The 9,161-nt window shown below is 42.3% G+C and overlaps 1 long non-coding RNA gene across 1 annotated transcript; it reads left to right on the top strand.

The window, feature by feature from the left end:
- The first annotated feature begins 2,610 nt into the window (after nucleotides 1–2,610).
- On the top strand, nucleotides 2,611–5,694 carry LOC309483077. Its single transcript, XR_014200485.1, has 4 exons — nucleotides 2,611–3,915; nucleotides 4,201–4,480; nucleotides 4,646–4,857; nucleotides 5,114–5,694. It is a non-coding gene; the product is annotated as an uncharacterized lncRNA (long non-coding RNA).
- The last annotated feature ends 3,467 nt before the right edge of the window (nucleotides 5,695–9,161 follow it).

The following is a 9,161-nucleotide window of genomic DNA, read 5'->3' as shown; positions in this document are numbered from 1 at the left end:
TACGGTAATTTCTCTACTGTGCGACTACTTTTATACATTTTCGTGTTTCTTTAGAAATAAATAATGGACAAATAGAGTCTTTAAACGCCTCAGATGTAAAGTTATTCGCTGTCAAAGTGACGCCAAAATGAATGGGAGTCAATGCTAACAGCAGGTGATGGTCCGCTCATCAATGGCGGCGCCCGGGGAAGCTTCAGTTTCGGCTGAAAGATTACCCCCTTGGTTAATCCATGCAATAAAGCCCATGTGATTGTCGAGGACTGAATCCAGCGCTATGATTGGTGGAACTCTTCTTCTTTTGCTGTTGCTTGATGTGAGCTCTGCGATTGCACAGTCACCAGGTTTTTTGCGTAGTTTAAAGTGACAAATCGAACCAGTGTACCCAAAATGTGTACAGGTTGGCAGGTCTGCTACAGGCTTTTTTTTTTTTTTTTTTTTTACAAATTAATTAATTTTTTGCATTTTACTAAACTTTTAAATAAAATATTTAAATCAAATTTAAATAAAGTCATAAGCCCCAAGAAACTGGTTTACAGTGAATTTATAACAACTAAGGGGCGTTCACTGTAAAAAATAAATATATATCCAAAAACTTAGAAAAACCTAAGAAAAGGAAGAAGAAAGGCATCTGTGCTTTCCTACGGAGAACAGGGATGGCTGTAAACAGGGCTCAACAGTGCGAGGATTTCACTTGCGCCTAAAAATAGATATGTGCGAACTTGAAAAATAATTTACGAGCACAGTGCGCGAGTGACGGGCTGTTCTCAATACACAGAACAACAGCGCAATGAAGCGAAGAATACAATTGATTTCACATGGAAAGCAAGGAAGAGGACATGACGGGTCGCGACTGCGCGATGTGAACATAGCATGATGACGTGCCTAACTTTATGCAAATGAGAGCGACGAGTTGCAACCAATGAGCCAATCACTGATATAGTGTGGGAATGTGCGGGAACTGCTGGATTTTAAGTGAGAGCAGAGCCCGTCTACGGAGAGCCTGCCCACTCCCTATTAAGTCCTATTGTACCGAATTTTGGTTTACCTGTCAGCTATGTTGTGTGTTTACCTGTGACAGCTGTGTTGTGTGTTTACCTGTGACAGCTGTGTTGTGTTTACCTGTGACAGCTGTGTTGTGTTTACCTGTGTCAGCTGTGTTGTGTGTTTACCTGTGTCAGCTGTGTTGTGTGTTTACCTGTGACAGCTGTGTTGTGTGTTTACCTGTGACAGCTGTGTTGTGTATGTGTTTACCTGTGACAGCTGTGTTGTGTATTTACCTGTGTCAGCTGTGTTGTGTGTTTACCTGTGACAGCTGTGTTGTGTGTTTACCTGTGACAGCTGTGTTGTCCTGTGTCAGCTGTGTTGTGTGTTTACCTGTGACAGCTGTGTTGTCCTGTGTCAGCTGTGTTGTGTGTTTACCTGTGTCAGCTGTGTTGTGTGTTTACCTGTGACAGCTGTGTTGTGTTTACCTGTGACAGCTGTGTTGTGTGTTTACCTGTGTCAGCTGTGTTGTGTGTTTACCTGTGTCAGCTGTGTTGTGTGTTTACCTGTGTCAGCTGTGTTGTGTGTTTACCTGTGTCAGCTGTGTTGTGTGTTTACCTGTGTCAGCTGTGTTGTGTGTTTACCTGTGTCAGCTGTGTTGTGTGTTTACCTGTGTCAGCTGTGTTGTGTGTTTACCTGTGTCAGCTGTGTTGTGTGTTTACCTGTTTCAGCTGTGTTGTGTTTACCTGTGTCAGCTGTGTTGTGTGTTTACCTGTGTCAGCTGTGTTGTGTGTTTACCTGTGTCAGCTGTGTTGTGTGTTTACCTGTGTCAGCTGTGTTGTGTTTACCTGTGTCAGCTGTGTTGTGTGTTTACCTGTGACAGCTGTGTTGTGTTTACCTGTGACAGCTGTGTTGTGTGTTTACCTGTGACAGCTGTGTTGTGTGTTTACCTGTGACAGCTGTGTTGTGTGTTTACCTGTGTCAGCTGTGTTGTGTGTTTACCTGTGACAGCTGTGTTGTGTGTTTACCTGTGTCAGCTGTGTTGTGTGTTTACCTGTGTCAGCTGTGTTGTGTGTTTACCTGTGTCAGCTGTGTTGTGTGTTTACCTGTGTCAGCTGTGTTGTGTTTACCTGTGACAGCTGTGTTGTGTGTTTACCTGTGACAGCTGTGTTGTGTTTACCTGTGTCAGCTGTGTTGTGTGTTTACCTGTGACAGCTGTGTTGTGTTTACCTGTGTCAGCTGTGTTGTGTGTTTACCTGTGTCAGCTGTGTTGTGTGTTTACCTGTGTCAGCTGTGTTGTGTGTTTACCTGTGACAGCTGTGTTGTGTTTACCTGTGACAGCTGTGTTGTGTAGTTACCTGTGACAGCTGTGTTGTCGATGCCTCGAGAGAAAAGAAAGTGCAGAGCGCGAAAGCACCAAAGTGACTGAAGGATCGCCGTAAAGCAGTATCTCTGGTCGTACGATGTGTATGACGTCATTGACACTTTAAAAGACTTTTTAAAGCAAATAAGTGACTCAAAAAAATCTAACACCCAGCAATTTGTCATTTCTTTGCATCCCCTTTCGAAAACAACATTCAAATTACTCGACAAAAAATTATATCCTGAGAAAAGTGGATTTTGAGAGCAATATCTCCATAGACCTCCATTAATTCTGCACTCGTCCTGTGAGCGCCCTCATATGGAATCAGAGTGGAACTGCAACCAGTTCAGAAGCCGGAAGTGTACTGAGAGTGAAACTTCTCACCATATTAGACATTCTCTGGTGAGAGTCAAGTGAGGTAAACACTGTGTAATGCGTTGTGTCAGGAGGGAAAGAAAATATGGATAGCTCACAGCCGAAGTTATTAGGCCAGACAGACTCACGGAGGCGATTGGCATCTCACAACAACTCGCGCTTTATTTCACAACTGTCAGACAACTGTCTGTCCCAGGCTCCACCGTCCACAGCGTTACCAAAACAAACAAAACAAGATAAAAAAATGAGCTCCAAACAGAAATTACCCGCATACATGTGGGATTCGAGGCGCACGGAGCATACAATACCATACAGAGTGCAGACAGTTCAACAGGGAGCGCGCAGCTCTTAAAGGGGCCACACTTATTTCCACTCGTTACAACTGGAAAAAAGTATTGGTACAATAGGTAAAAATGAAGAACATAAATTTTTATTTTAAGTGAAAAAGAGATGAAGAGAAAGAGGAATCAGGTGAGGGGGATATGGAAGGTTCAACTAACGTTAATGAGGTTTCTTCACAAGATTTACCTGAAGCTGAGAACAACTTTAGCAAAGCTACGGTGACCACCGCTGTCACTTCAACGTCCACTGGAGCCGGCAGAGGGAGAACATATACATTTAATTGGATTAACAATTGGATTAACATTTTCCCATGGCTGGATTTCCAGAACAACCTCATGTTCTGCAAATATTGAAGAGGGCAGAAACAGGCTAGCAACTCGTTGTTCGTGTCAGGAAATCCACATCTGAAAAAAGATAGCGTAACGAAACATAGCATATCCAGTGTAGAGACCTGTACCTGCCGAGACAGGAGAAACCATCGAGCACGGTGTCTGCAGCCTTGAAGAGGCAAGAGCTGCTATCTGAGGAGGAGAGGAGGCAGCTGAAAATAAAGATTAACATTGCATACTTCATTGCGAAAGAAGAAGAACCTTTCGTCAAATTTGGGCCACTTATCAGACTCCACCACATGAGTTAACACGAGTTGACATTAATCCCACGTACGACAATTATGTAAGATGTGTGGAGATGATCGGCGAAGCTGAAAGCCGTGAAGTATCTAGCCGTTCTAATAGACGGAGACACTGATATATCCAACACCGAATGCGAGATTGTTTATGTGCGCTTGTTGTAGGATGGGAAGCCAGTCAGTCTCCTGGTCGGACAACAGACCCTTCAGCACTCCCATGCCATAGGTAAGATGTTTCTCTTTATAGGCTTTATTCTTGTGTAAAGTTGAATAGGGCTGCGATAATTATAAAACTTCGTCTCCGGGGTATAAAGTAAATGAATCTTTGCCATTACGTTTGTTAACAATCACTTCGCTACAACTTCATTACTGTGTGGGCTTTTGCCCTGTGAAACGTTGCATGATGTACACCAACTCGAACACAAATTCTATGCTTTCATTTATAGCAACTTTACTTTGGCACAAGAGAGAGACAGTGAATTGTTTGTTTGTTATTTTCTTACTTTCACAGACTAGAGCTGGCAATACTGACCGTTCAAAAGAAAGAGCCAAAGGTGTCTGATGTATAGGATCTTCTACATCTGATATGGAAGACTTATCACTTCAGTGGAAAATCCAAACGAGAGCTCGATGTCTCGGACAAGAGCTTGGTGTGGATATTTGTACACCAGCTAGCGTCAAGGGAACTCGCCGGATCCCCCATTGTCCACAGACCAAGCCCAGTACTCAGTTGTTCTGCGGCACATGGAGCTCCTGGCCGTAGCATCAACAACAGCAGAAGCTTAAAAAAGGTCTGTTTTACTCAGTAAATGTAATATCCCTAATTTACAAAAATAGGTTAAAAACTCAAATGAACTTTTAGAATCAAGTAATTGAAAGATGTCTGAGGAGAAAAATAAATAAACTTAAATTAACTAACACATTTACTGTGCACTTGTTTACTCACTACTTAACAGATAAAGCGGGACATGGAGAATGCACTCTTTTGTGTATTCTGCCATTTTCTCTCTGCCATGTTTGAGGACTAGGAATGACCCGATCCTCCCCTGATCCACATCAGAGTGGAGGACGACAGTGGCCAGACTGGAAGCACTGAAGTTTAGGGCAAAGGCAGGAGAAGATCCAGACCATGCTCGCTCACCAGAAGGGTGATGAGAGGAGATTCCAGGTGTGTTAGAATGAGAGTTTGTTTGGATGTAAGAGAAATCGATGATTAAGACAGATTCTCAGTGTGAGAATCAATGTTTTCGTTGCACAATACAATACAAACAATTAGAGGATAAGGAGGGAAATGCAGTGAAGATTGGAGAAGTCTTTAAAAAAAACTAGAGGCTGACAAATAGCCAGATATTTCGTTGTGTGTTGGTGTGTGTCTGTCTGTCTGCCTCTCTCTCTGTGTGTGATGTGTGTTATTTCTGTTTTAGGGAATAACACTGAAGGGGAATCTGAAAGGCTTCACAGACCTCACTAACCCCAGCTGAGGCAGCACATGGAGGCGGCCATCAACATCGGCGTGGGAGACCTCAAAGCCAGGTTTGGTGGTTTGCTGAAGGATGAGAGTGAGTCTGTCAGAGTGCTAAACCCTGACACATGGCCAGAAGACCAGGCCAGCCATATCACCTTTGGTTATGATGATGTGGCAGACATGGTGAGGCATTTCAAGGAGCCTCTAGAGAGGTAAGAATTTATTTGACACAACATTGTCTCTATGCACATTTGCAAACTCACTTGCTCTGTTCAAACCTGCAGATCGGGGGGCAACTTGGCTGCAATCCAGGATGAGTGGCAGGGCCTGAAAACCCTGGATTTATCCGGGTTTGACTGGGCATCATCAGTCGATCCGTGTCCATCTGGAGTCGAGCTGCCGGTTAATGCAGATCCATCCAATTCTGAGACGTCATCGTTCTCCTGTGAATCCCTCCTGGAGTTAATGTCTGTCTCAGATGTATCCAGTCTCGAGTAGGGTTGGGAATCGAAAATCGATACCAATTCTGAAAATCGAATACTTGAGGCCAGGAATCGGATACTTGTTATAGAATAAAAAATTCGATTCCTCTTATTGATTCCTTTGTGAGCATTTCAACATGACTTCAAACAATTCAAGAGTGAGACGACTCTCTGTTTTCTGTGCTGCAAACATGTGTATCAGTATACTGGATCTGTGCAGCTCTTAAAGTGACAGCAGCCTAATAGTCCTGCCGTCTCTATAATAACACTAATCAAACAACAAAAGACAAAGAGAAAATTAATTTGTTCTTGACTGAATAACTTTTGTAACTATAATGTATATTTTATTTATAAACTGGTGTTATTTTACATTTGATTCCAGTTTCTACCTGAAAATCTTAAAACACTGTTTATTTCAATCTTTGTTCAGTTGTATCTATTTGTTGCGATTGCTCATTTTATTATGTTTTTTTTTTTTTATTACTGAGTGTTTACTTTTCTTTAATAATGCTTGACATTTATATTAGTTAGGCTAGTTGTTCTTCTATGGTATTTTTAAACCACAGGCAAACGTTCCTTGTGTAAGTGTTCTTTAGCCTGTAGATTTTTGTTCATGATCTTCAGCTATAATTAAATGTTTTGCAATAAGACTAAATGTGAATGAAATCTAATAGCGCTTTTCCACTACACAGTACCAGCTCGCCTCGACTCGGCTCTGTTTGGTTTTCCACTGTGTAAAAGTTGTACCTGTACCGGCTTACAGGTACTTTTTTTCGTATCACCTCCGGCGAGGTTCTAAGCGAGCTGAGGCGATACTAAAATGTGACGTGAAAACACGGCAGACTGCTGATTGGTCAGAGAGAATCGTCACTATTCACTGCGTCATCATTGCACGCGCCAGACGGAGTATCCTGAATAAAAAACAGCAAAAACAAAAACATCCAAAAACAGCATACACTCGATTTCCTCCATTGTCCTGTCTGTGTGTGTGTGTGTGTGTGTGTGTGTGTGTGTGTGTGTGTGTGTGTGTGTGTGTGTGTGTGTGTGTGTCTCGCATAATAGATTAAGTCACGGCAGTTTCCTGCGGCGTCGCTATGACGACTAGGTACTATTGTGGAGGTACTATCTGCAATGGAAAACGGAGCGAAAAGCGAGTCGAGCTGGTACTGGTAATGGAAAAGCGCCATAAGTTGTTGTTGTTTTTTTTACCTTATTGGAATCAAAATTAGGAATCGATTAGAATCGGAATTGATCAGCAGAATCGAAATCAGAATCGTTCGAATTGGAACGATACCCAACCCTAGTCTCGATCTGTCACCTGAGAGCGATCTGGATGATCCCGAGCCGTCGTCTCTCTCCGGTTCATCTCTCCACCTCAGACAAATTGCCAGACGCTCCGTTGAAGAAATTGGCTCTTTGTAGCTTACAGTATATGGATCCTTGAGATTCTAGGTCCGACTCTGCCCAGCAAACTGCTCCCTACTGAGCCGAAAGTACACCTGGAACCGGTCGCTGTGGAAACGGAGCAGCTTCGCAAGCCTGAATTCCCCAAACTGTTCTCTGGACCAGAGGGTTTCATGCACCCACAACCTCTTCTTCTTCCTTGCTGCTCTCTTTCTTCTTCTCATTAGCAGGCCTAGTGCTATCGCTCGCTTCTTAGCACAGGACAGATACATAGTTTGCTGCTGACCGAAAGGAGGAACAACAATCAAAATAACTAGACGTATAGAACTCCTACTAAAAGTTTTGAAAACTCCACCTACTTTGCTCTGGCCAGCGTAGCGTATCGCAAATCGCTTTGTATCTGAAGGGCTACGCTGAACCCAGCGGCCAGCGGTGTACATTCCGTGTCCTATCTGAAAGGCACTTTACTGTGTTTATTTTACGGTGTAAAAAGCCTCAGGACAAGCAGAGGTGACGTTGTTACGGCAATGGACGGTTTTGTTTTTGACACACACGCTGTACACTGTAGACCAATCACAACAGACTGAGCTGTCTGGCCAATCAGAGCAGAGTAGAGGATTTAGAGAGATTGATTCATCTGACGAGTCGTTTGAGAATCATTGAGAATGTGGTGATGTGCAAATGTATATTATGAGAATTTTTTTACCTTTGATGCATGTAAAACTGTTGTAGGAGTCTCCAAAACAGCATTAGGAACCTCAAAATAGCATAATAGGGGCACTTTAAGAAAAATACTAGAATGAGAAAATGAACATCCGACATTGCTTTCTGGACTGATTGAGACAGACGTATCTCTCTATTTCAGAATGAAGTCAAAAAGGTTCTCTCTAAATTGCTGCAACATTATTAGGACCTTCTTCCTCAAGCAGATGTTGACGATCTTCAGGCGTAACCCATGGTTCTTACAAAATACAGTAATAATGTATACTGTAAATGTTTATTAGATATTTTCAAGAATGTTGTTGATGCTTTTTAACGTAATTAATAAAATTAACGTAATTTTTTTCTTCTTCTTCTCTTCTCTGATGACGAGGGCGAGGCAACCTGTCACTCACATGAGATCCACCAATAGCAAACCACCACCAGCTAATCAATTCCTCACAGACAAAATCAAGCCCTGCCCACATTTGTTCTCGTTCCAGAAGTGTTTCACTTGGATATACGGTGTGGTGAAGAGTCCCAGCTTAGAACCCCAGTATTACGCCTGATCTAAAGCTGTTCTCGCGATTCTTATTGTAATCAATCAAACTTTAATTCATGTAATAATCTTTTATTTTTATCCTGATTATTTATATAGTTAAAGTGAAAGAAATTGCATTTTTAGGTATGTTTTGCGACAATGTTAATTGTTCAATCAATCAATCAATCAATCAGTTTATTTATAAAGCACAAATAAACACGACTTCCGTCGACCAAAGTGCTGTACAGAGGAGAAAAAACCTGAGGCAATACAATACAAAGACAACAAAAACAGGACAGTTGCTTCAACATTCAATTTGCATACGACAGATCAAATAAAAATGTCTTTAACCTCACTTTAAAGATGCACAGGGTTGGTGCAGCTCTGATTTCAGGAGGGAGGCTGTTCCAGAGTCTAGGAGCGGCACTAGAAAAAGCCCTATCTCCTCTAGTCTTAAGTTTTGTTCTCGGGACCACCAGAAGGCCTAGGTTCGCAGACCTAAGAGCTCTTGATGGTTGATGAACAGTCAATAGGTCCGTGAGGTATGATGGAGCCATCCCATGTAATGACTTAAAAACTAGTAATAAAACTTTGAAAGTGATTCTATGGCGCACTGGCAGCCAGTGAAGTGACTTCAGGACAGGAGTTATATGATCTCGCTTTCGAGTTCCTGTCAGAACTCTTGCAGCGGCATTCTGGACTATTTGAAGGCGATTAATGGATGATTCACTGATCCCCACATAAAGCGAATTACAATAGTCCAGCCTTGTAGAAATAACAGCATGTATAACTTTTTCTAAGTTAGAAACTGAGAGATTAGACTTAATTTTTACCAGGGTTCGTAGCTGGTAGAAGCTTGATTTTACCACTTGATTGACCTG

The sequence above is a fragment of the Leuciscus leuciscus genome, assembly GCF_965113295.1.
Source record: "Leuciscus leuciscus genome assembly, chromosome: 20".
Classification (NCBI taxonomy): domain Eukaryota; kingdom Metazoa; phylum Chordata; class Actinopteri; order Cypriniformes; family Leuciscidae; genus Leuciscus; species Leuciscus leuciscus.
The sequence above is the reverse complement of the archived record's forward strand: the minus strand, read 5'-3'. Positions and strand labels throughout refer to the sequence as shown.